This window comes from Neomonachus schauinslandi, chromosome 3 (assembly GCF_002201575.2).
Source record: "Neomonachus schauinslandi chromosome 3, ASM220157v2, whole genome shotgun sequence".
In the NCBI taxonomy this organism is placed as follows: Eukaryota; Metazoa; Chordata; class Mammalia; order Carnivora; family Phocidae; genus Neomonachus; species Neomonachus schauinslandi.
Genome location: NC_058405.1, coordinates 185,781,845 through 185,805,613, shown reverse-complemented (window position 1 = coordinate 185,805,613; position 23,769 = coordinate 185,781,845). Strand labels below are relative to the sequence as shown.

Below are 23,769 nucleotides of genomic sequence, written 5' to 3'. Positions count from 1 at the left end.
TGCATAGGTTCCACCTTGAGCTAAATGTTGTCAACCCAAAGCCCCAGGAGACTTGTGACCATCAGAAAACAGCCCTGAATTGTTACAGCAAGTCAGGATTTGAACCAGACTCTGGATGCTGTGCTCTTCTGCCTTTCTACATTGCCTTTTCTTGAAACTCTCCTCCTTTTCCCTCCATGACCAACATTGTACTGCTATTGTTCTCCTATCTTCATTTCCTTCCTGTTTAGTTGCCATTCCTCAAGTTTCTCTTTTCTGACTTCCCTCAGCACACCCGTGGTTTATTTAACTATAAACTGTTTAGATATTGTCTTGAACCTTTTTTAATCTACGATGGTATTCTCTACCAGTACTTAGGGTAGAACTCTGCCTACTAAATCACAGGGTAACGAGGAACACATGGGGATTGGAGTGTCATTATAACAAGAGCAATGAAAAATTCTCCTACAAATTTCCAGACCCTGGAAAGGGCCTCCCGCCCTGCCCTGCTGTGAATTACGGATTTCATTTTTTCTCCCATGACCCAGATGGCATTTCCAGCTGCCTGATCCTCCTAGATATCTACCTCATCAACAACTCATCAGGTACCATTGTTCTCACAGTTCAGTAGTCAGCCAGACTCAAAAGCACAGAATCATCTGCAACTCCTTCCTCCCTGCTTTCTTATATCCTGTCATTTTGTCTCAAATTTGGTCAGTTCCTCCTTCAAGAGTCCTCTTGCACTCTTTGTTAACTCATGTTTGGATTATTACAATAAAATTTCTAATTTGCTTCCTGAATCACCCTCTTTAACTACTCACAACCAACAAGATCATCTTCCTCAAGCACCACTTTGGTCATGCCTACCCCTCTGTAAAACAGTCAATTAAACCTACCATGTATGGGGCGCCTGGGTGGCTCAGTCAGTTAAGCGTCTGCCTTCAGCTCAGGTCATGATCCCAAGATCCTGGGATCAAGCCCTGCATTGGGCTCCCTGCTCAGTGGGGAGCCTGCTTCTCCCTCTCCCACCCTGCTCGTGTTCTCTTTCTCGCTTTCTCTCCCTCTCAATAAATAAAATCTTTTTTAAAATAAATAAATAAATAAACCTACCATGTATGGCAAAACTCCTGGTATTTCAGGTCCCCACCAATCTGATAAACCATACCTCCTCAATTCAATCTCCTACTGTTTCACCTCCAAACTCAAGGCCAAATGAGAACTTTCTACTCTCCACTGCATTCTCCTCCTCCTGTGCTTCTGTTCATGCCATTCCTTTGCCCCGGAAGGACCGCCTTGCCCTCCCTCCCTTACATTGGCATGCATAAAACCAAGGTCCATTCAAGTATCTACTCCATTTCCTCAGTAGAAGCAGCACTGGTCCCTCTGGAAAGGAAAATCTAAACAGAGAATGCAGAAATGGAATGGAACCTACAGGATTCAATACTGAGGTGGAGTGCTTTTTCAATCTGTATATAAAGCTTGGAAGTAAAGAGAAAACAGAAAAATAAAATTTGGGAGGAAAGAACTCATAGTTTTGGTCAAAATGAATGCACACCTGAGGAAATACCCCAAAAGACCATTAATATAGACTTTGAATTCCACGACAGAGTCAGGATGGGGATGAGAAAACAGATTTGGAAATAAATTTACATAACTATAACCAAAAATTGAATGAAACTATCCCACAGCAGAAGTCAAGCAGGGGACAAGCTCAAGGGACAAGAACAAAGCCCAGCAATCACAATGCAGGAGTATACTGGGCAAGAAGAGAAAAGATCACACAATGAAAGATCTTTAGCACTAACCTTTCACCCTATCATGGACTCTCACTTTCTCCACATTCACTGAATCTATAACAGATAGGAGAAAGAACCAGGATCCTTGGGGGAGATTATCCATTTGTTCAATAAAGCTAAAAACTAAAGTGAAGATTGGTAAATTAGTGGCCATATCATAGAAGACTTTGTATTTTATATCCTAAGGGCAATGAAAAGCTATAAAAAGATTAGGGCAAGAAAATGTCTAGGATGAAATTGATACTTTAGGAAGATCATTCAAGATGCCAGGAGGAGAATGAATTAGCAAGATCTAAAAGGAAAGGAGGGGTGTTAGAAATTCAGCAGATATTGTGGAAGCCAGACCTACATACCTATACAGAGAGAGGTAATAATAACAAATAATAACTACATTCACTGACATAAAAAGATGTCAACAACATATTAAGTGTTCAAGGCAGGTTACAGAGTACAGAGAATACAGTAACATTCAACACATTCTAAAATATATTCTTAGTGGGTATATAGAAGTATGTCCCAAGATGTTAATATTTACTTCTGAATGGCAGAATTATGGATAATTCTTTTCCTAGTAAGTTTCTAATTTGTGTATACAACAAAGATAGTACTGCCACAATTTTTTTTCTATAGAAGAGTTCAAGTTTCAAACACTGAAATCAAAAAAGACAAAGACTGAAAAGTCTTCATTGGCTTCCACAATGAAGTCATTGGTGACTTGAAGAGTAATTATAGAAATGTGGTAAGGGGAGGCGCCTGGGTGGCTCAGTTTGTTAAGCGTGGGACTCAATGTCAGGGTTGTGAGTTCAAGTCCCAGATTAGGGGTACAGTTTATGTACATATATACACCAGAAAATGTGTGTGCAAGCAGGGTATTAATAATTACACAGAGACAATAGGAGTAAACCAGGCTGAATGGTCACTCTAGCAAAAGAAAAGAACAGGCCATGAATGCAAGAGAATAAAGTTCCTGATTCTAGGGGCACCTGGGTGGCTCAGTTGGTTAAGCGACTGCCTTCGGCTCAGGTCATGATCTCAGGGTCCTGGGATCGAGCCCCGCATCGGGCTCCCTGCCCGGTGGGAAGCCTGCTTCTCCCTCTCCCACTCCCCCTGCTTGTGTTCCCTCTCTCGCTGTCTCTCTCTGTCAAATAAATAAATAAAATCTTAAAAAAAAAAAGTTCCTGATTCTGCCTACTGACACAGCTACCACTATGCAGGGAAATGTACTGGTAACCTCAGAGCGCTAAAGAGAAGGCAAAATTATCAAGGCAGGATGGGCTTCAGTTACCTTAATAATGCTGAAAAACAACCTATGAACAGCTTAACATATGAAAAGGTTTAACACACAAAAATAACACGTCAGAAACCTCAATAAAAATTCTTGGAAAGGAATGAAACCGTGAGACTGGGTCAATGGGAGAAAAAAACTCAGTGGTTATGGAGATGAGACAACAAAAAGGATGAATAACCAGATGGACTTTCATTCATCTCATGACCTCACACATGACATAGTGGAGTTAGCAGGTCTCAAGAATTCTGAGAACAAGTCCTGGTCCTAGCATCTCTGAAATATAGAAGAACCCAAACCTTTGAGGAAGGAGTCGGAAAAGGACATAAAGTGGGCATAATGGCATAAAGTGCTTCTGATAGAATGCGTGCAAAATATTCTTTAGTTCAGAGACCACCCTATTAGCGTATCTTTCTCATGCCAAAACCAACTATGACAGAACAGAAGGAAAGGTTCTCACCACCCTCCTCTGACCTTTTCTCTTCTTTGGCTACTCCAATTCTGGGATAAGGACCTCAGACATAGGTCTACCCTCAAATTTCTGAGAGTTGACTTAAAAATAGCTGACAAAATATTCCTTAAATAACCACTCTTTCAGACCTGTCCATTACTCAAAATTCTTTATAAGAGAATTCAACTAATATATTCCCTCTGTGATTAACATCAGGAAATTGGTCTTCTTTGATAAACTGCATCCTGTACTTAACCATGAATGTGATATAACCTGGCCTTTTTGTCAACATCTTAACAATTCTGTGCTACGTTAGCCCCTACTAGCAATTATTTTATCTCTAATTACTAGTATAATTATTTTCCTTTTTCTCTGTGTATTTTTCTAGTTTTCCTGGGTTCCTCAGCTCCTCTTTGGGACCTCATCTATCACTGTGTGCATGTGAGTGCATGTTTAAGAGAGGAGAGAGAATAAATCAACCCAGCTCTTTCTTATTGTTGGGTTTGCAACAAAGAAAAGGGAGACCTTGGCCTCTCAGCTCTTAAGTCTACCATTTTCTCACAACCTGGCATAGTGTCAAGAAGCCAGACAACTTCTGGGCAAACACAATCACTACTAACATGAAGGAGCTGCAGATATATGTAGTTTAAGTCCTAACTGGAGAAACACAGCGAGGAGAAGCCAAAGCGGAATCAGAATCCAGCACAGCAGCTAACAGTTCGACCCTGAAAGTGTTCCCTGATACTGCTTCTAGAATTCGTGACAACCTGATTAGCTACCACTACTAACAATTCAAAACATGTACTCCTTTAAAACCTCCTGAATCTTTTTATAAAAATTGTCCACTCCCGGGGCGCCTGGGTGGCTCAGTTGGTTGGGCGACTGCCTTCGGCTCAGGTCATGATCCTGGAGTCCCGGGATCGAGTCCCGCATCGGGCTCCCTGCTTGGCGGGGAGTCTGCTTCTCCCTCTGACCCTCCCCCCCTCTCATGTGCTTGCTCTCTCTCATACCCTCTCTCAAATAAATAAATAAAATCTTTAAAAAAAAAAAAAATTGTCCACTCCTGCAAATCTCCATCTCCTGGATATGTAAAACTTAGCCCCCAAAAATCTATGGCAAATCTGGGATGAAGTCCAGGCAGTACTATGCACAGTCTGACAAAGACTACCAGAATGAACACCTAGGAACATAAATCTGCCCCCACACTTCCTTACCTCCATTTTCCCAAGGACAGAAAAAAGAGCTACCCTTCTAGCACTCCTCACATACACAGTCCCAAATAAATGAAGAGTTCTGTCCGCATTCCAGCAGCAAACTATTTTTACCTTAGCCAAATCTGGAGTAAGATAACACAAAATTAATAACTCCATTAGTGCAAATTAGTTCAACCACTTCAGAAAATAGTTTGGCAATATCTATCAAATCTAAATATATATCTACCCCATGATCCCATAATCCACTGCTAGATAAATATTCAAGTGAAATTTTTACCAAAAGACAAAGATACGATATTCATAGTAGCTTTATTCATAATTACCAAAAACTGACATGTGGCTACTATGTTCATCACTGCAAATGATCATCAACAGAAGAATGAATAAACAAACTGTAGTGGAGCTTCAAGGAGAAAGGTGGTATGCCAGAGAGAGCACTGAAGCTCTGTACCCATTCCCACATACCCTGCCCTATGCATCGCTTCCATCTGGCTGTTACTAAGTTAGGTAACATTATTAATACTGAGACAAATGGACACCACATGCCTCCTGATGTGATGCACTGAGAAGAATACAGCAGTATTTGTTACACTCCTGACAATAATGCAGAAACTGAAGATCATCTTGAAAAAACATCAGATATACCCGAACTGATAGACACAAAATCAATCAACCATACTCTCTAAAAATATGTTATAAGAGTCAAAAAAACAAAAACAAACAAACAAACAAATCCCAGATTAAGGGAGACTTAGAGATATAAAGACCAGGTGCCCTGGGCGCCTGGGTGGCTCAGTTGGTTAAGCGACTGCCTTCGGCTCAGGTCATGATCCTGGAGTCCCTGGATCGAGTCCCGCATCGGGCTCCCTGCTCGGCAGGGAGCCTGCTTCTGCCTCTCCCCCCCCCCCCCCCCATTTTCTCTCCCTCCCTCTCATTCTCTCTTTCTCAAAAAAAAAAAAAAAAACTTTAAAAAAAAAAAAAAAAAAAAGACCAGGTGCCTGTACAATTCTTAATTTCATCTTGAACCAACAAAAATTACGCTGTAAGAAACATTAAAGAGACAACTGTAATAATTTGAATAGGAATTATGGGTTAGGTAATAGTATTGTATCAATGTTAATTATGACTGAAATTTTTACTGTGATTATGTAGGAAAATGTTCTTATTCCTAGAAAATAACATTGAAGGGGCACCTGGGTGGCTCAGTTGGTTAAGTGTCTACCTTCGGCTCAGGTGGCAATCGCAGGGTCCTGGGATCGAGCACCATGTCAGGCTCCCTGCTCAGTGGGGAATCCGCTTCTCTCACTCCCTCTACCCCTCCCCGCCACTTGGGTGTGCGCCTGCACACGGGTGCTCTCTCTCTCTAATAAATAAATAAAATCTTAAAAGGAAAAACAGAAAATAACCTTGAAGGGGTGCCTGGCTGGCTCAGTTGGTAGATCATGGAACTGTTGATGTCAGGGTCATGAATTCAAGCTCAACACTGGGCAGAGAGCTTACTTAAAAAATTGTAATAGGGGTGCCTGGGTGGCTCAGTCAGTTAAGCGTCTGACTCTTGATTTCAGCTCAGGTCACGATCTCAAGGTCGTGGAATCAAGTACCACATCAGGCTCCCTCTCTCTCCCCCTCTCCAGCCCTCCCCCCCCAAAAAATAATTAAAAAAAAAAAACAACAACAACACTGAAATGTTTTAAGGGAAAAGAAGCATGAGGTCTACATCATACTCTCAAATGAAATAGAAAAAACTTATATAAAATGTTATATATTATAAATTATGTTAAGAATTACATACATATATGCACAGAGAAAGAAATAAATGATAAATATAGAAAATGGTAAAAACCATTGAACTACATGAAGAGCACACAAAAAATCTTAGTAATTTTTGGCAACTTTTCTGTAAACTTCAAACTATTTCAAAATACAAAGTTAGGGGCGCCTGGGTGGCTCAGTCGGTTAAGCGACTGCCTTCGGCTCAGGTCATGATCCTGGAGTCCTGGGATCGAGTCCCACATCGGGCTCCCTGCTCAGCAGGGAGTCTGCTTCGTCCTCTGACCCTATCCCCTCTCATGTGTTCTCTCTCTCTCTCATTTCTCTCTCTCAAATAAATAAATAAAATCTTTAAAAAAAATTTTTAAAGAAAGTTAAATTGTTCATAAAACAAAAACTCAGCAATAAAAAAAAAACTACTGATAACAATATTGCATGGATCTCCGCAGACATCACGTTCAGCAAAAGCCAGCCACCAAAGAACACAGACCGTGTGATTCCTTTGATACGATGTTCAATAGATAAAGTAATCAAAAAGTGACACATGTCAAAAATATGCTCATCAGGGAAGTAGAACTAGTGACTAAGAAGGAGAAGAAGGAACCTTCTGGAGTGCTGGAGATGTTCACTAATCTTGATCTAATTGGTGATTACAGAAGTATATACATATGTAAAACTTTTCCAAGTACATACTTCAGATCTGTGCACCTATTTACTATATCTTACACCTCAATTTAAAAAAGGTTAAAATAGCGGGCACCTGGCTGGCTCACTCAGTAGAGCATGCAACTCTTTTTTTTTTAAGTAGGCTCCACACCCACCATGGAACCAACATGGGGCTTGAACTCACAACCCTGAGATTAAACCCAAGGCGAAATCAAGAGTCAACCGCCCAACCAACTGATCCACCCAGGTGCCCCCGCCCGCTTTTTTTTTTTTAAAGTAGGCTCCATGCCCAGCACGGAGCCCAACACAGGGCCCAAATTCACAGCCCTGCGATCAAGATCTGAGCCAATATCAGGAGTCAGAACACTTAACCAACTCTGCTACCAAGGTGCCTGGAGCATGCAACTGTTGATCTCGAGGTCATAAATTCGAGTCCCATAATGGGGGCAGAGATTACTTTAAAAAATTAATAAATAGGGGCGCCTGGGTGGCTCAGTTGGTTAAGCGACTGCCTTCGGCTCAGGTCATGATCCTGGAGTCCCTGGATCGAGTCCCGCATCGGGCTCCCTGCTGAGCGGGGAGCCTGCTTCTGCCTCTGACCCTCCCCCCTCTCATGTGCTCTCTCTCTCTCATTCTCTCTGTCTCAAATAAATGGATGGAATCTTTAAAAAAATAAAAAAAAATAAAAAAAATTAATAAATAAAATGAAGCAATATTCAGTCACTAGGCTAAAATACATAGGTCTCAAAATGCATTTTTTTCAAACTTCAAAAAAAAAAGCTAAGTAAAACAATGAAAAGGAACCATGAAGGAGAACCACATATACCACATCACTCGTCTTTATAAAGACAGGAAGCAATCCTATAAAAGCAGCACGTTCACTCAACAGAATACAGGTACAATGAGGTTTGCACACAAGAGTCTAATTCTGCGTATGTCATTAAAACACAAAGAGAAGAGAGAAATGAAGAAATATTAGTGAGGTGAGATTAATGATTTTATCCCTATTTTCATAATTTGCAACAATATTCTTCAATTACTTTTATGACAAAGCAGATCTTAATTCTCACAAAAAGTATTTGCCTGGTTTGTATGAAATACTTTTACAACACCAACATAAATGTCATAGAAGTTAATACCGGGGCACCTGGGTGGCTCAGTTGTTAAGCATCTGCCTTCGGCTCAGGTCATGCATGATCCCAGGGCCCTGGGATGGAGCCCTCCTCTCTCCCTCTCCCTCTGTGTCCTCCCCACTATTCGTGCTCATGCATGCACGCTCTATCAAATAAATAAAATCTTAAAAAAAAAAAAACTTTAAAAAAAAGTTCTTTAAGATTTTATTTATTTATTTGGGGGGGGAAGAGAGAGGGAAAAGCAGGCTCCCTGCTGAGCAGAAAGCCCAACAAGGGGCTCAACCCCAGGACCCTGGGATCATGACCTGAGCCGAGGGCAGACGCTTAACCGACTGAGCCACCTAGGCACCCCAAAAGTTGTAAAAGTTGTATGTTTTTGAACATTAACTCAGTTTAAAAAACTATTTTAAGGGGGTGCCTGACTAGCTCAGTCAGTGAAGTATGCAACTCTTGATCTCAGGGCTGTGAATTCAAGCCTCACATTGGGTGTAGAGATTACTAAAAAAAAAAAACTTAAAAAATTTTAAGGCACAAAAATAAAAGGAAACTCTTCTCCCAACTATTACAGCAGAAAACACTCTTTCCTTTTGCACCCATCTGATCTTCATTTTTAAACATGCAAACTTTTTTTCTTTTAAGGTGGGCTCCATGCCCAATATGGGTTTGAACTCATAACCCTGAGATCAAGAGTCAAATGCTCTACTGACTGAGCCAGCCAGGTGCCCTAACATGTAAACATTTTTTTTTTTTAAGATTTTATTTATTTATTTGAGAAAGAGCAAGAGAGCACTAGCAGGGGGAGAGGGACAAGCAGACTCCCAACTGAGCCAGGCCCCCAAGATCATGACCTGAGCTGAAGTCAAATGCTTAACTGAGCCACCCAGGTGCCCCAACATGCAAACATTTTTGAATAATTTTGAAAATATGATCTGTTAAACATTTACTGATGGCAAAACTTCATGAAGCAAAACTAGACTTCAATTATTCATTTTATTACTATACACTTAACCCTAGGAAAGGAACAAAGAACTTTTTTCCCAGAAAAATCATCAAAACTCAAAATAATTATCTACATCTATCTGGACCATACATTATATATGAAACCTTGCAAAATACTATTTATTTCTCTTAATTACCCTTTTTATGGCACATCTTCAAAAAAATTATAGCTGCTCTGCTGGCTTTTCTCCTCACCATAAAAGAAATTTAAATTCCTAATTTACAGTGTTCTGATAAGCACTGTAATCCAGCACAATCTGAATCACTACCCATGCCATGAAACTAAGGTCAGCTTTATTCCTAACAGCTCCAAAGCAAAAACAACCCAAATGTTTACCCACAGATGAATGGATAAACAAATACTGTAACAGTCATACCCAATATTCTCAGCAATAAAAAACTAATTACTGATACATGCAGCAACATGAATGAATCAGACATTATGCTGAGCAAAAGAAGCCAGACCCAAAAAGAATACATTTTGAATAATTCCATTTATGTAAAATCCTAGAAGAAGCAAAATTAATCTACAGTCACAGAAAATAGATTCAGTAGTGAGGAAGGGAAAATGACTGCAAAAAGTAGAAGGAAACTTCTACAGGTGATGAAAATGTTACATATCTTAATTGTGGTGACAGTTATACAGGTATATACATTTATCAAAACTCATCAAAATGTACATTTAATATGAGTGCACTTAAAATGAAGGCATTTTATTCTATGTAAATTATACTTCAAAAAAAGGTGAGTTTAAAAAGACTAAGCTTACTAAAAATAGACTGCCTCCCTCAAAGAGTAATGCATTCCAAGATTAACATTTTATATTTCTTTTATGTTAAATCATCTTTCTTTAAATTGATTAAAATAGGGCGCCTGGGTGGCTTAGTCATTAAGCTTCTGCCTTCAGCTCAGGTCATGATCCTAGGGTCCTGGGATCAAGCCCCGCGTCGGGCTCCCTGCTCAGCGGGAAGCCTGCTTCTCCCTCTCCCACTCCTCCTGCTTGTGTTCCCTCTCTCGCTGTGTCTTTCTCTGTCAAATAAATAAATAAAATCTTTAAAAAAATAAAATAAAAAACAAAAACAAAACAAAAAACCTATGTATCATATGTAAACAGAACACTGAAAACTGTTCCACTCCCCAGAAGAGCAATTCAAAGTAATGTCTTCTGAAACTCTTTCAAGGTACTCACGATGTCAAAATTACTATTATAACAATACTAAGATATTATTTGCACTTTTCAGTGTTGGCACTGCATTGATCATGCAAAGCAGTGAAAGAGTAAGTGACAAAAAGACCTGGGTATTTAGCAGACATTTTTTCAAAAATGAATGAACTGACACGGTCACTTGTTCAAAAACAAAACAAAAACAATTGTCAGTACTTGCTTCCAATAATAAAATTTGAGCTTTCAAGCAAAATTAGAATTTTGGAAAACTATGGGGTGCCTGGGTGGCTCAGTCGTTAAGTGTCTGCCTTCAGCTCAGGTCATGATCCCAAGGTCCTGGGATGGAGCCCAGCATCGGGCTCCCTGCTCCGCGGGAAGCCTGCTTCTCCCTCTCCCACTCCCCCTGCTTGTGTTCCTGCTCTCGCTGTGTCTCTCTCTGTCAAATAAATAAAATCTTTAAAAAAAAAATTTTGGAGAACTATTCACCATCATGGGTTTGATCAGTTTTCCAGTACTTAAGACCTTCCCAATAATTAAAGGCTTTCCTGATGGGTAATGATTTATATGAATGCAATTTTTTGATACTGTGTTATATAAAATATTCATTTAAGGTGGGAGATAGACCAATGGATTTTAATGTAACAAAATATAAAAGGTGCGTTGACATAATTCAAATTTCACATTACAACTAACCTTTAAAAACTATTTGTCAAATTTTGGTGTACAAAGAATAACTGCAATTTGGAAAAGCTCTTAAAATATTCCTCCCTTTTCCAACTACATACATATCTCCGTAAGGATGAATGTCCTTCCCATACTGAACCAAAGTAATAAACAGCAACTGATTGAATGCAGAAGCAGATATGAGAATTCAGCTGCCTTCCAAAAAGTAAGACATAAAAGCAATCTGCGAAACGGTAAAACGATGCCACTCTTTTCACCAAATATAAAAATATTTTAGAAAATTGGGAAGCCTGGGTGGCTCAGTCGGTTAAGCGTCTGCCTTTGGCTCGGGTCGTGATCCCAGGGTCCTGGGATCGAGTCCCGCATCGGGCTCCCTGCTCCGCGGGGAACGTGCTTCTCCCTCTGCCTCTGTCTGTCTCTCATGAATAAATAAAATCTTAGGAAAAAATAAAATAAAAATATTTTAGAAAATGGGTGTTTTTCTTAAAAATATATTTATGTTAACATGTAATGAGATTATTGGGCGCCTGGGTGGCTCAGTTGGTTGGGCGGCTGCCTTCGGCTCGGGTCATGATCCTGGAGTCCCGGGATCGAGTCCCGCATCGGGCTCCCTGCTCGGCAGGGTTACAGTAAGCTTCTCCCTCTGACCCTCCCCCCTCTCATGCTTTCTCTATCTCATTCTCTCTCTCAAATAAATAAATAAAATCTTTAAAAAAAAAACAAAACCATGTAATGAGATTATCGTTATTTTTAAATGAAGAAATCATTTTAAATTTTTCAATATAATACAAACACGCGGAACTAAAATCAAAAGCTCTTTGGGGTCCTCTTAACTTTTAAAAAGAGAAAGGAGTCCTAAGATCAAAAAGTTGAGAATGTCCATCTCAGAGAAAAAGAAAAAAATGACAAACAAAAGAAATACATAAATTAACTTAGAACAAACATACATACCCTGAAAAGCATTATCAAGAGGCATAAAATATCACTGACAACAAGAACACCAAGATCCAAAATGCAACACTTAACTTAAAAAGTATCTAGGTCTTAAAAATGTATCTTTTCCAAGGACAGAGAGACTTTTCACATTTTGAAATTTACTTATATCATTTTTTGATTGACTCTGCCACTAGGCTATAAGCCCCATGAAGATAGGTCCTTGTGTTTTTTGCTCACCACTATGGCTAGCCCAGGACTCATCACAAAGCAGCTATTTAAATATTGACTGGCTTGAGAACAAAACAAAAAAGACAAAGAAAACTCACTGATGTCTCTATTCAGATTATAAGGATGAAATTTTATAATCAAAATGCACCTATTTACATAGCAATAACAATAATAAAAGCTACCATCTATTGAGAGCCCATTTACTGGGTGCCAGGCATTACACAGGGCATTTTAGATTTTTAATTCCCACAACCACTGTGGGATATACTTTACAGGTAAGGGAAATAAGACTACAAGAGGTTAACTTATTTAAGGTTATTAACAGAAAATTAAAACCTACATTTCACTGCTTTTTTTTTTTTTAAGATTTTATTTATTTGACAGAGACCGCGAGAGAGGGAACACAAGCAGGGGGAGTGGGAGAGGGAGAAGCAGGCTTCCCACTGAGCAGGGAGCCCGACACAGGGCTCGATCCCAGGACCCTGGGATCGTGACCTGAGCCAAAGGCAGACGCTTAACCGACTGAGCCACCCAGGTGTCCCCATTTCACTGCTTTAAAAAGTCACAAACTTTTCACTACATAACGATACAGTGCTCAATACTGCTTGATTACCTTTTTCTTTTTTCTCCATTTCCTTGCAAGTTTCAGAGGAATTCATTTTGTGGAAGTCACTTTTTCTCCTTTTCCCAATCTCCCACTCTGTTCCACTATCCTTCAACTGTATCTACCCCTCTGCATCACTCAATTAAGCAATACAGTAAGCCCTCTGGGTAGGGAAGAGAATAGATTCTCCCAACACACTACCAAAAACTTCATTAACAATAGTGGAGGGACACCTGGGTGGCTCAGTGCTTAAGTGTCCGCCTTCAAGTCATGATCCCACCAGAGTCCTGGGATTGAGTCCTGCATCAGGCTTCCTGCTCAGCAGGGAGCCAGCTTCCCTTCTGCCTGCCACTCCCCCTGCTTGTGCGGGCTCTCTCCTCTCTCTGTCAAATAAATAAATAAAATCTTAAAAAAAAAAAAAAAAAAAACGGTAGAAATAGTTTAAAAGACTAAAGAAGAGTGTCAGGTTGCAAAAGATAAATTAAGGCTCTCTGACCCACTGATCTTACAGGATGGTTTCATATCCAGTCCCTCAATTGACCATGGTGTGGGCGATATCACCTCAATCCTCAAGGAGCTAATCATGAGAGCCCCTGCATATGACCATGCCTTCAATGCCTGAGCCATGATTTACCAATTAGAAGGTGCCAATTCTTGTCACTAACTGCAACCAAAAAACCAATACGGAAGAGACCAGAGTTCCCAAGACTTCCTCCAGGCCCAGGACAACTTGCAAAGGAGCTTTGTTCCCAAAGAACATATTGGCCACAATATCACTATAAGAAGAAAAGCTGTAACTGTCATTCCCCCCACAGCTTCCGAACAGTATGTAAACATTTCTAGTTTTCTCCCTTTTGGTTAAAGAACAAAATTAGCAGCCAGTAACCTATTCTAGGAAAAATTACAATGCCATAAACATTAGCATGTCATTTGATAATCTCATCACAAGCCAATGTTTTCCAGAGAGGGATCCCCAAAGCCTGTGGAAGTTTTATACAGATTATGTGGAAATCTTTTTAAACCTCACAAAGCCTTAACTCAATAAGCCTGAATACACCTTACCTCAAAATCCAGATTAAAGAAAACATACAATATGAGAAGGCTATTCTACCTTAAAAATGAATTCAGCTGCAATCTGCTGAAGAAACCCTGGCTTAAAAAAAGTATCATAGGAAGTCTCATCTGTGGCCTGTCACTGGATACATCACTCTACAATACATAACTTTTATTAGTAATCCCTAAGCTTTGCATCAAAAATCTCAATACACTAATATACCAACAAGATTTAAGTCATTAAAAAATGAAGTAATTAGATGTCACCAAGTAAATACAAGCTATAAACAAAAATAAACAGGGCTTCAAAACACTCCATTAAAAAAAAGCTTGCTTCAGTATTACCTAATAATTCTAGAATACAAAAACATGTCAATACAAAAGTTTATATTCTATCTCACTGATTCTTTCTCAACAGTGAAAAATCCCTGCTACCATTCAAATAAGGTGAATATATGTTCACATATAGCAAGTCCCACTCTTCAAATTCTCCATGGCGTCCTAATACTCAAGGGTGCTTAATACTATAAAAAGTACCCAGAAATTAAAATTTATAAAAGCAATCAATGAAAAATAAATAACCAATGAATTTTTCCACAAACCAAGCCTCTCACTTGCTTATGTTCATTTGCTAAACCTTTTTCGCAAACACTCCTCTGAACCCCCTTACTCAAGAACTTTTGTTAAAACATTGCACTAGAAAGTTCAAACAAGGATGCTCTATGAGACCTACTGGGCCTCACTGACCAAAAGATATGCATATATTTTAACTCTTCAGGACATATAAACTGAAACTGCCAACCTATCTACAGGGAATTTTTCTAGGAAAGGAAAAACATCCAGAAAGTTCTGTGGGTTTCTGCCTAGAAGAGCCAACACTACACCTTCTCTTCAACCTGCATCCACTCTTGGAAGTGGGATCTTTCAATTATGTTTGTATTTCTAGACTCCAACCCTATGGCCATACTAACTAGACCAATGATAGAGAATTGGACAAACTTCAACCAGTCAAATCTTCCCTCCCAAGAATTTGAAACATGGACAATGAGTTAGTAACCAGTTGGCTAGTGGCACTAGAGCTTGAGTTCATATGTGGTTCCAGGAATAAAGTGGTGATTTTCTTCCCATGTGTTAAAGCAGAAAAAGGACAGCTTGTGAAAAGACAATTAAAGCAGGCTAAAAAGAGACAAGAGAGGACACTGACTAGCCAGCACGGAGGTAAGTGCTATCTGGACTGTCCTGGCTCCTGAATGTTTCCCAGTTTCTGGTTCATGTCCTTCATGAACGCCAACAGCCCTCGGGTTCTTTAAGATACCTCCTTACTCCTGCCCTCAAAGCATTCCTCTTCCTGTTTCACGCCATCAGAAAATCATTACAACAGTTTAAGACACAAATTCCACACCAGGATCAATGCAGAAAGGGCATGATTATTCTTATGGTTCATAAGAAATCTGAGCAGTACCCGAGAAGTATCTATAACCTCAGGAAAAAAACAGGACAAAAACCCCTGAAACCTTAAATGCAAAAATTATGTTTGCATAAGCCCTCAGCTCTGTGCTTCCCTTCAACACTCACCTGTTCAAAAGTTCTGCTGGTTCACAGCAGGAGGTGTGAGCAGACTTTGTTCAGGTCCTTTTAACACTGTAAATAACAAAAGTATTAAAATAATTGACCCAATAATCAATCTCTTAGGCAACTTTAAAAATATAATTTCTTATCATGAATAGTTTTAACAGGAAATGGTTCCTAACCTGGTTAAAATATTAGAATCACATTGTGTGCTTATAAACCAACTTCCACTTTCCTAACATTTAAAGAGTCACTCTCAGTAGCTCTGGAGTGGGACTAAAAAATACATGTTTTTAACAAAAGTTCTAAGTGATTCGGACGAAGCTAACAAATGAGGGTTTAGGAAATAAAAAGTTTAGGAAAGTGATTACTTGGGGTTTTCATTCAAAACCACATTACGGGGATTTAGTATTAATTTTTAAGCATACCTCATAGAAAAATGACAGCCAGCAACACAATAATACAGGATATATCCTATGCAAATAATTAGTGACCCCAAGAAATAGAACCACTGCCAAAATGCCCAAGGAGCAAATCTCCAGGCGTACTTTCAGATGCAAAATCACAAACTTCTTTTAAGACTCTACTGAGACAGCATCTTAAAAATCCACAGAATGGGGCGCCTGGGTGGCTCAGCCGGTTAAGCGGCTGCCTTCAGCTCAGGTCATGAAACCAGGGTCCTGGGATCGAGCCCCGCATTGGGCTCCCTGCTCAGCGGGGAGCCTGCTTCTCCCTCTCCCTCTGGCTGCCTCTCTGCCTACTTGGTCTCTCTCTGTCAAATAAATAAATAAAATCTTAAAAAAAAAAAAAATCCACAGATGGTGATATTTCAAATGACAAGGAGTGGACTGAAACACAGTAACTTCAAGCGGTTTCTCAGCTAAAATCAAATAATGCTTTGAATGCTGCTATGAGTCAAAAAACATTACAAATTAAAGTTGATAATTTTATTAACAGCAAAAAAGCAACGTAAGCCACTTCTGCCTTGTGATTTATTTTTGCAAAAAAAGTAGCCATGTAATTATAATGTCCTAAAGGTCAATCAACTTTATGCACTTAAGTCTACTTTTGTAAGGGCATGCAGAAGAAAAAGAAGGGAGAACAAGGTAATAAAGTCTTCTCTGGGCCTAACTCAAGAGAACAAGCTCTAGAGTATCTCCTATTACAAGTATAAATTAAAGTTCTTTGTAATTAATGAAACTCTGTGGTTAACAAGAAAATACAGTATTGTGTACTTTAATAACTTGAAGTAGGTAGGTATATAATAGGTTGAAAATATTTTTATAAACTTAAATTGTGGCCACTTAAGGGAATATTCTTTTGTTTTTCAAACCTCGCCCATCTTCTCCCTCAACCTCATACAAAAAATTATGAGCAATTCAGGGTGCCTGGCTGGCTCAGTCGGTACAGCACACGACTCTTGATCTTGGGGTCGTGAGTTCAAGCCTCAAGCTGGGCATAGAGCTTACTTTAAAAAAAAAAAAATATATATATATATATATATGCAATTCAACAAAAGTATCATTCTGCATTCCTGTATAATTAATTAATCTACTATATTTCTCAGTCACCTGAGAGCATAAAAAATGAAAAAATGCTAATCAGGTCAAAAAATATTGGGACTCTAACTATAAGTAAGCTTGCCTATGGAGTGAAAATCTACTTATATATTTAAAAATATGTGACTTTTCAGGACATTAAAAATGAATGGAAATCCTAGAACTTTATCACCATAAAATCCTAGAGGAGGGTTAAAGGGGAAAAATAGGTTTGGGTTCAGAGTTTTACAATGATGACCAAATAATGTTAAGGCAATTCAAACTGCTGAAGGAAAATGGACATTTAACTTGCCTCTAAGATACCCGGATTAACACCAACATAGGCTGTAGATTCAACCTAATGAGACTGGTCCCACTACAATCTATAAGAAATAGAATAAAACAGAAAGTACTGAAAATTTAATCAGCAGGGAATAATAGAGAACTACAAATGAAGTCAGTCTTTGAAAATGCCACAAATCAAATATCTTCTAGAATGGCAAGGGTAAAAGGGACAGGAATAATCTTTTCACCCAAAAGGTCCTCCCAGACAACAATCACTATCAGTAGTGTCATCTTCCAGTGTGAAAGTCCACACACACACACACACACACACACAAAACATACGGAGTATTAAAATGCAGAGTCATGAGAACAAATGAGCTGATATGACATCAAAGACAGAATATGGAAATGTCATTTCAAAAATTCAACAAAGGAACGAGAGGGAAAAAGGCAATTCGTTAAAATACCATTTCATCCCTATCACTGCCATGTCTCTTTTTAGACAAGGAGCTCCACTCACACCCTGAAGTTGTAATTCCTCTCTTCTCATGAGCTTCAAGCAAGCTATGACAAATTATTTTTCATATATGCAACTTGACTCACCAGCAAGAGCATTTCAAAACCAAGATATTAAATTCCTCAGGTGAATTAAAATGAAAGAAAACATTTTTGAAAGCTTAGTAATAAGCATATGGAGATAAGCTGGATGGGAATCGGGAAAAAAAAAAAATTCCAAAGAAAAAAGCTTATAAGTACCAAAGAACTGGAGAATTAGTCTGAAAAGTAAAAGTGGAGAAATAAAAAACTCAGCACAAAAAGTTCTGTACATGTAAAATTTATAAAAGACAAATAAATTAGTGGAAGAAACCCTGAGACATTTAAAACTAGGCTGGACAGAACAGAATTAAGAGAAATTCTTAATTCTTACTAATCAGATTAAGAACAACGTAATTAAGGGACGCCTGGATGGCTCCGTCGTTAAGCCTCTGCCTTCGGCTCAGGTCATGATCCCAGGGTCCTGGGATCGAGCCCTGCATCAAGCTCCCTGCTCAGTGGGAAGCCTGCTTCTCCCTCTCCCACTCCCCCTGCTTTTGTTCCCTTTCTCGCTGTATCCCTGTCAAATAAATAAAATCTTTAAAAAAAAATTTTAAAAAAGAACAATGTAAGTTAATATGCTGATTCAATCATTCTTTCAGGTTATATGTCTTAAGATGTGTCTAAACTTCAAAGCAAATTAATTTCCCTACATTTTCAAATATTCAGAAATATTCCAAAGATCCCCTTCTTTGAAAGCAATTCCTTTTGAGAAATCCCTTAGGCAGTTTATCACCCATCTCATTTAAAAACGTTTAAGAGGGGCGCCTGGGTGGCTCAGATGGTTAAGCGTCTGCCTTCGGCTCAGGTCATGATCTCAGGGTCCTGGGATCGAGTCCCGCATCGGGTTCCCTGCTCGGTGCAGAGCCTGCTTCTCCCTCTCCCTCTGCCACTCCCTCTGCTTGTGCTCTTCTGTCTCTCTGTCAAATAAATAAATAAAATCTTTAAAAAAATAAAAATAAAAATAAACGTTTAAGAAACAGGGCGCCTGGGTGGCTCAGACGGTTAAGCGTCTGCCTTCAGCTCAGGTCATGATCCTGGGGTCCTGGGATCAAGTCCCGCATCGGGCTCCCTGCTCCTTGGCGAGCCTGCTTCTCCCTCTGCCTCTCTCTCATGAATAAATAAAATCTTTAAAAAATTAAAAAATTAAAGTTTAAGAAGGTATTTCATGACAATTTCCTGAGATATGTTATATGAGCAGGCTGAATTTTTCCAAACTGGGGTGGAGCGTGTCATATGGAGGGAAGGCGATTTGGGCATACTGGCCCAAATCTCCAGAATCTGATCTCCCTTTTAATAGTCACAAGAGGTGTGGAAAAAATTTCTAAGTCACTGAATAACCCCTCTCATCTTAGTACCAATGAGTAAGGTACACAGGTTCTACTGGCCTCCCTCTCGCTTGTGCCTCTCTGGCTAAGCTAGCCTCCATATTTTTCCCAGCACCTGACCTGCTCCCACTTCAGTTTTTGCCTCAGTTATCTTTGTCCTAGCTTCCCTAGTCTGGAGCATTCCTTCTCCATATACTTACAGGAATTGCTCCTTTACCGGTGTCAGGTCCTTCCTCAAACATAAGCTTCTCTATGCAGCCTTCCCAGGGCACTCTACTTAAAATTAACACCCCCCCCCACAAATTAACCCCCAAATCCCTATCATCCTATTTCCCCTGTCTCATTTTTTTTTTCCACATCATTCACCACAACACTATGTATTTTATCTGAGCTTTTATTTATCTGTGTAGAAATGAGCTCCACTGAGAAAGGAATTTTTGGTCTGTTTTGCTCCCAGCACCCAACAGTGTAGTAGAGTCTCAATAGTTGTCAAATAAATGAATGCATGAATGAATGAATGAATAAATGGAAGTACATAGTCCCTTCTTCCTCCTCAGTCTCAAAATCCTAAAATGCTGTCAAGTATAGAAAAGGTGTAAAGCCCTTTCCCAATAAATCACTACCATTACCAGTGTACTCAATGGTGATGTAAAGGAAGAACTGTGTGACATTTTTCCAGATACATGCAACTTCTAAATTTTTTTCCTGGTGTCCTCTACTGATGTCAACATCTGATGTAACAAGAAAAGCACATATTCCATCCAGTTTGAGCACTCCAAAATCTGGTACACTAACTGCTAAAACACATAAAATCATCAATAAATGAGGGAACACATTTGTGCTCTAACCAAAATGAACAAACTCTGTAAGGCTAGAACTGCAAATATTAGATGGATGAAAGTTAATGTACAGAAACGACTGACAAGAGGAAATTGTTTGAAATCTAAGAAGTCATTAGATTCTAAAAAGGAAATACTACAGGAGAGAACATCTTCCCTGCACACAACACTGGGAATCCAAACTGCCTATAATTCAAGATATGTAACACTGGATAAGAAACTGTTCACAGCTTCCGGCCCAATCCTCAATTTCTTGTAAGTTTAACTGGAATACTTACCTTCCTTACAGAGAAACTAGGTGTGCTTAAGTGCTCTTTCACGGAAAGGAAAAAAACAAAACACAGTGCTACATAAATGCAAATCAACGTTATTGCTTCCCAAACACGATCATACAAGCTGCTGCTTTCATACACCCTTCTGTGGTCGAAAACATAAATCTGATTTATGTTTCAGTCACAAAACTGAAGTATTCAAAGTGCTTCGTGGGAAACTGCTGACACGTAAAGACTAATGCCCATTTCAACCTGACGTGAATGTTCGGGTCCCAAAGCTGCCTCGGGCTTGACTTTCCCAACCTCGTCCCAGGTTCAGATCATGGCTCCACCTTGCCTCAGGCCTGGTCCAGACCCAATCCTTTCGCCACGGAAGGAGTCTCCCCAGTGCAGATGCTCGGTCAGGAAGGCAAAGGCGCACCTCCCGGAGGCCAGGTGTGGGAAGGAGGACCGGCAGGAGCAGCTGTCTGGCCGAAGCAGCTGTTATCCCGGGCACCCCCTTGCTGGGCGGGTGGCCGGCCCGGGGAGCAGGTAGCAGAAGGGAAACCCTCTGGCCCTGAGCAAATCGGCCTGACACTGCCCACCCCACCACCCTCTTCCCTTCCTCGACCCCCCCCGCGATGTCAACGGGCCCTGGAGGAGGGGGCTTCCCGGCTCGGCGGCCGAGACGCGCCCGGGACCGGCGTGCCCCCCGCCGGGGAGGAGGCTCCCTCCGGCCCCGCACCTGACCTGTCCCCTCGCCTGACGCCCGAGCCGGCCGCAGCCGCTGCCGGGGCGGCCTGTGGGTGTCCATGCGGCTGGGCCGGGTCGGGCAGGAGCGGCGAGGACGCGAGAGGGGGCGGGAGGCCCCGGCGGCTCCGTGTGGGTGGCGGGAGACGGCGGAGTCGGGGCGCGAAGCGGAGCCGGGCAGGGGAGAGAGACGGAGTCGCTGGTTACCTGCGGTCCGGGACAGGGAGTCTCTCAGAACCCAAGTCAGTCCTCAGCCTCAACAACACAAGATGGCCGACACGTCGCCACGCACATCACGTGACAGCGCGCTCGTTCCGTCACGCCCCTTGCTCCGCCCCCGCCCCGCCTCGCCTCCCTACCCGCTTATCCAGCCTCCCACGACATCCTTCCTTTCCGCTGCCCCCCGCCCCTCTCCCCCGGACACGCCCCTGCCTGAGCCCCGGATGCCGGGCTAGAAGGGGGCGGGGCTGGGGCAGGGCGCAGGCGCCTGCGGGTCCCTGGGATGGGGCTCCCTGCCTGCCCTTGAGTTGAGTAGAGTTGGTGTCCAAAGCTGGACCCCGGCCAGACACCCTGTGACTCACCGTCCTATGCACCCAATCCAGAGCCCGTTCGCAGTTCAAAAAGCTCTTTATCATTTACGAGCTGATTTTCAACAGTAGAACTTTTCCACAGCTTTTCACCCAGCATTTTCCTGCCAGTTTGCCATTCTAGAGAAAATGGTGAAACGACAAAAGCTGAAATTTAAAGCAGTGTCTCTACTTGTTAACGGTTCTGGTAGAACTGGAAACTCATTCTAGAGTCTTGAAATGTGACAGCTGAGGACTACACAACTCCGACCCCCTCCTGGTACCATATCAGGGGCTATAACCCTTTTGCCTAAAAATCTCCCTTCTGGGGGTTGGCAGATAAGATACAGGACGCCCAGAAATATTGGGGACATATTTACACTGAAAAGTTACTCGTTTTTCTGAAATTCGGATTTAACTGGGTATCCTATATTTTTATATCTGACAACTCAACCCTTCTCAGGTCATCCCATTCTTCCTCGTGTATCCAACCTCTCCCTTTTTTATAGGATCCTTCTCAACAGTTTTTTTTTTTTTTAAGTAGGCTCCATACCCAGCATGGAGCCCAAGGAGGGGCTTGAACTCATGACCCTGAGATCAAGACCTGAGCTAAGATCTAGTCCCTCGCTTAACTGACTGAGCCACCCAGGCGCACCTCAACAGTTTTTTAAAATACTCAAAAGTTGAGCTGGCTGGCTCAATTGGTAGAGCATGCAACTTGTGATCTCAGGGTTGTGAATTCAAGCTCCATGTTGGATATAGAGCTTACTTTAAAAAGTAAAAAATAAAATACTCAAGGGGGTTGGGGGGGATGGGTTAGCCTGGTGATGGGTATTAAGGAGGGCAAGTTCTACATGGAGCACTGGGTGTTATACACAAACAATGAATCATGGAACACTGCATCAAAAACTAATGAGGTAATGTATGGTGATTAACATAACATAATAATAAAATAAATAAAATACTCAAAGGTCTTCCATCTTAAAAGTTAATGGTAAAAACTACAATTCCCCCTGCAACCGCCTCCCTACCTCTCTGTTCCCTTTCAAAGCCAAACTACACAAAAGATTTATTTATACTCATCCAATTTCCATACCCCGCAAGCAATCATCAACTACTCCAATGTGGCTTCTATTCTAATGCTTGCTCTTAGATACCTCAACCTACAAACTGATAACTGGAGTTTTTCAGTCCTGATCTTGACTTAGGGCTTTCCTATCTTCAGTGTGATTGACCACTCCCTATTATCTGCAACACTTGATTCCCTTGATCTTTATGTCCTTGCTGCTTAAAATTGACCAATGAACCAGTAGCATTAGCATCACTTGGAAGCTTGTTAGAAATGCAGAATCTCAAATGGACCCTTCACAATCTCATTCTGCTGAACTCTAGACCCATATCATCCCCTTCCCCTTCATTTTTCTCCTGAACTTATTGCTTCAGATATGCCCATATTTAAAGGTCCTCAGAGGTGCCTGGTGGGCTCAGTTGGTTAGGCATCCCACTCTTTTTTTTTTCCTTAAGATTTTATTTATTTATTTATTTGAGAGAGAGAGAGCACGAGCAGGGGGAGGGACAAAGGGAGAGGCAGACTCCCCGCTGAGCAGGGAGCCTGCCTTGGGACTCAATCCCAGGACCCTGGGATCATGACCTGAGCCAAAGGCAGACACTTAGCTGAATGAGCCACCCAGGCACCCTAGGCATCCCAGTCTTGATTTTGGCTCAGATCAGGGGGATTGAGCCCCCATCAGGCTCCACGCTCAGCATTGAGTCGGCTTGTCACTCTCCCTCTGCTCCTCCCCCATCCCAGCTCGCTCGCTCTCTCAAATGAATAAATAAATCAATAAACAAATACATACGTACATACATACATACATAAAATCTTTTCAAAAATAAAGGTCCTCAGGGGTGCCTGGGTGGCTCAGTCGTTAAGCGTCTGCCTTCGGCTCAGGTCATGATCCCAGGGTCCAGGGACCAAGCCCCGAATCAGGCTCCCTGCTCAGCGGGAAGCCTGCTTCTCCCTCTCCCACTCCCCCTGCTTGTGTTCCCTCTCTCGCTGTGTCTCTCTCTGTCAAATAAATAAATA

At 41.1% G+C, this 23,769-nt stretch overlaps 1 protein-coding gene across 1 annotated transcript in view; it reads right to left on the bottom strand.

The window, feature by feature from the left end:
* Positions 1–21,364, bottom strand: part of GIGYF2 (GRB10 interacting GYF protein 2) — a 139,007-nt gene extending 117,643 nt beyond the window's left edge. Inside the window, 2 exon segments of the mRNA XM_021690376.2 lie at positions 15,539–15,604; positions 21,325–21,364. The gene's annotated coding sequence lies outside the window, so the exon portion shown is untranslated.
* Positions 21,365–23,769: the final 2,405 nt, after the last annotated feature.